Raw genomic sequence first — 4602 nt, 5'->3', positions numbered from 1 at the left:
CAGTGTAGACTCCCAAGGTGCCATGGCAGGATGCCAGGCCTATCTTATACTTTAATTCTGTAGCACTCTGCACAGAGGGACAAGCATGATTGTGTTTGGTCTGCAGGTCCCCCTTTCAAATGAAAAGCTCCCTTAAGGCAGGGCCTGGCCTGACTTCAGCACATGCTGGGGAGGGAGCACCAGACCTCAAATTCCTCAAGCTTCAAGCCCTGCTCTGTCACTCTGGCGGGGGGCGGGGGAGGGGAATTGCTGTGTGATCCTGTGTATATAGTATCCCTTCCTGTCTACACCTCATGTTACAGATGTAAAGAGGCACGGTCATCTGTGCTTGTCCTACTGCAAAAGCCTGTTGGGAGGTTCAAAGTACGTAAAGTAGGTGAAAGTTTTTTGAGACCATGGGAGAAAAAAAAAGCCAGTTTTTTTTTTCCCCTTTTGCTCCTTTTCCAGCCTTTCTTTCTTTTTCTTTCTTTGAGAGCATAAGCAGGGTGGGGCAGAGGGAGAAGCAGACTCCTCACTGAGCAGGGAGCCTGATGACTGTGGATCATGACCCAAGCCAAAGGCAGGGGCTTAATTTACTGAGCCTCCCAGGTGCCCCCAACTCCTTTTCCAGCTTCTATTCTTGCTTTGGCCTGCACCCTCAGCCCCACGCTACACATGCCTTGTAAATGCAAATGACATACCTCCCCCTTGAAAGGGACAAAGAGGTAGTGATATCCTTGGGAGGTTTCCTCCTGTACATTCGATAATACCTGGGGAGTGACCCCTCCCTAAACATTCTCCAGGACCTCTGACTCCACAAACACCTTGCTGCCAAGACCCCTGGCTTCAGGGATTGAGTAACTAACAAAGGACACCTGGACCCTGTCCTTAGTCTGACCAGTTCCCGGATGCCTAAGAGGACATGTCCATCAGAGCAAAACCGCCAATAAGAACCCTAGACCCTAAGCAAAGAAGAGACCCATGTTATTTTCCTAGTTCTCAGATGCTCTGTCCCTGCGTGTCTGATTCACTATAAACTTTGCTGTCACTTCCTTCTGGCTCACATTTGATTTCCACCCTACATGAAGGTAAGGGCCCTCTTGGCTAGCCCCATGGGACCCCCTCTCCAGGTGCTCAAACCTGGCCTGCCAGCATCATGAAAACGGGGTTGTAACGTAAGGTAGTCAGGGTAAAGTAGAGGAGGCATTATATTTGAAGTTCAGACAAGGAAATCACTTTTTTCTTTTTTTTTTTTACAGATTTTATTTACTTGACAAAGACACAGTGGGAGAGGGAACACAAGCAGGGGGAGTGGGAGGGAGAAGCAGGGTTCCCGCCGAGCAGGGAGCCCCATCCCAGGACCCTGGGACCATGACCTGAGCCATGCAATACTGGGGATATACTTACATGAAAAACCAGTTTATCCGAAATTCAGATGTAGGAGCGCCTGTCTTGCTCAATCAGCAGAGCATGTAACTTGCTCTCAGGGTCCTGAGTTCTATGCCTACATTGGGCATAGAGCTTACTAAAAATATTTTTTTTTAGTGAAATTCAGATAAAACTGGGCATCCTGTATTTTTATTCGCTAAATTTGACAAAACTATTTTAATACCTATGCCGGATGCCTGGGTGGCTCAGTTGGTTAAGCATCTGCCTTCAGCTCAGGTCATGATCTCAGGGTCCTTAGATGGAGCCCTCATCCAGCTCTGCTTCTCCCCCTCCCTCTGCCCTTCCCCCTGCTTGTGCATGTGTGCTCTGTCTTCAAAATCTTAACAAGCAAAAACATCCTGTGCCAACATCAGTGGAAACGAGCAAAATACTTATCTAGCCCTTACTAAGGCCAGCGACTGTCCTTCGAGCATTGTGTATATTAACACATTGAATACTTAACGAGGGAGGTATTTCACGGGTGAGGAAACGCAGCACCTTGCTCTGTCACTGCCCTGTCAAACAGCTAGGTTCAGGGACTGAAGTTCTGATTCCTGGGTCACCTGGGTCTTCTGCACAGCCCTGACTTCAAGCTTCCTGTTTCCCTGACCAGTCCACTGCACCCTCTTTGTCAGGTTGTGGAACATTTTTGTTTCAATAAACAAGGTCACTATACTCGAGGACTACAGCTTGGCTATAGCTTTTCTTCGCAAAATTGTGAAGGAGAATGCCCACCATGCCCTTCATTGGGAATCCTTTCTCTCCTTCCCTTGTGTCTGCTGAGGGTTCTTAAACTGGCCTTGATGCCCAGTCAGTGGAGGTGGAGTGGGGTGAGTGCTCCCATGGGAGTCCTCCCCAACCTGTGGTTGTCCCCATCTGGACCTTGGCATCTAAGAAGGCATTCGTAATCTGAGAAGGTTCTTGGTGCCCTCACATCATACCACACAGGAGGCTCTTGGCTCCTACAATAAAGAACCTGGCTTTTCGGTGTATAGCAGAATCACTAATATTTCTTGAGTGAAGAAATGCATGAACTGCCCTTGTGCTGAACTTACCTCCCAGGAATCAACAGATGACTCTAGTTTGTTTCCTGAAACAAAAAACATCATTATTCCTGTTGGTATGGATGGTGAGCCAAGGCATAGTAATTTTTATAACATGAGAATTCTTTTCATTCATTGCCAAGGACTTAACTCTGATTGAAACCCTATTTGGAGGACTTTGAGCAGAGAGACACCTTCGCTCTGGCTGAAGGGTTGAGCAGGGAGATCAGAAATTCAGAACTAAGCTTGGATGGGCACATGTGACCTTGGGGACAGCCCTGGGTCCCATCCCTCCCCCCATCTTCGGACCAGGTCTGGATTATTCTGAAGTTCATGCCCAGGGCCTTTTCAGGTGTGTTACTGAGGCTCAGATCTTTCATGATCTCATGATACCACTGAGGGCTCTGAGCTGGGTGCCAGTGCTTTCCGGGTGAGGGCAGCAATATGGAGACAAAACGAATCCATAACATACAAGAGAATTTTCCTAAAATAGAGGAATGCTTTAAGTTGAAGTAGCCCTTTTTTCTTTAATATTTTATTTTATTTTTTAAAGATTTTATTTATTCATTTGAGACAGAGATACAGAGAGAGAGAGCATGAGCAGGGTTGAGGCAGAGGGAGAAGTAGGCTCCCAGCCGAGCCAGGAGCCAGACGTGGGGCTCGATCCCAGGACCCTGAGATTGAGCCCCCACATCCGGGCTCCGTGTTTGGGGAGGATCCTGCTTCTCCTTCCCTCCACTGTTGACCCTGCTTGTGCGCTCTCGCTCTGACAAAATCTCTAAAAAAAAAAAAAAAAAAAAAAAAAAAAAAAAAAAAATTGAACTAAAAATCACAGTATTACTCGGTAAGGTAAAACTCAGACTATTGGGACTATACCTGTAGTCCCACGAAGTTAAATTTATGAACTTGAGCAGGGGTGACTGCAGCTAAGAAATAGGGGGGCAACGTGGAAGGGCAGTAGGGAGGGGCGGTGCCCCTTACAAGATCTAAGCTGGCTTGGGAGAGACCAGCAGAAGAGGAACCCTCCCCGGATTAGGTACCGTCATGAGGTAGGGAAGTTTAGGAACTGGGCATCTCAATGATCTTTGGGAGGTTGGAGGGAGCAATGAAGTGGGACTGGGAAGACATTTTTAAAACTTACTGAAAAAAAGGGATTGTTAGTCTTTTTGCAGCCATCGCGTGGCCTTGGGAGAAACACTGTTTTCTGTTGGCTTTGTCACTGTCCTTACTTGTGTCTGTTAGGTACATCCTGATCTGATCGCCAGTGGGGAGGATTTTCACTCTTAGGTGGACTTAAAGAAAAGCAAACCAAGGGCTTATGAAGAAAAACTGCCAATGGAAAATCAGAATTTAATAGGCAGCATGTGAGAGGACAGTGGACATTAATAGGGAAATAGGATTATATACATTTTAATTTTCACAGTTTTACAAATGACTGTAAGCTGGGATATTTCAGACACCTTATGTTACTATCTGTTCAGTATTGTGTGAAAGAACAGTGTTTTCCATAGACTCTTACTGTTACTTACAGATAGAGAAAGCAGGATCACTAAGAGGTAAATTAGCTTGCTCAAAGGCACATAGCCAGGAATGGGAGAAACCGGGAGGTGAGGGGGACAAGCTGACTCCAGAACCTGTGTTTGGTACCATGCTAGTCTCCTGGGTTTAGAGAAGACACCCTGATTGGAGGAATAAGAGAGTGTTTAATATGTACCAGGCACTAACCTCAGTGATTGCATGTCCTATAATCCTCACAGCAACCCTGTGAGGGAGGGCCGCCTATCATCCCATTGGAGATGAGGAAACGGGCTCAGAGAGAATAGGTATGTATCCCCGGTTTCTTCAGCTGACCGGGTCAACTGGTAGAGTCAGTAAATGGGAAAGTCCAACCCAGGTCCTCAATTCCCGCCCTCCACTGTATCAGCCTTTGCTAGCAGGTATTCCTCTGGGTTAGCACTCTTGAAATGAGGACTTTATAAGTTCCCTAGATGTGCCGCCCAGTGTGTGTGTCGGGGGGGGCGGGGGGAGCAGTGAGGGTGGGCCCAGCTCGCGGGGCCCCGCCCCTGCCCCGCCCCCGCAGGTGGGGCTGTCTCATCCGCCAATCAGGACGCTGGGCGCCGGGGTCGAGGGGCGGGCCGCGGGCGCTGCGGTT

Source organism: Neomonachus schauinslandi, chromosome 12 (genome assembly GCF_002201575.2).
Source record: "Neomonachus schauinslandi chromosome 12, ASM220157v2, whole genome shotgun sequence".
In the NCBI taxonomy this organism is placed as follows: Eukaryota; Metazoa; Chordata; class Mammalia; order Carnivora; family Phocidae; genus Neomonachus; species Neomonachus schauinslandi.
This window is presented reverse-complemented; position numbering follows the sequence as displayed.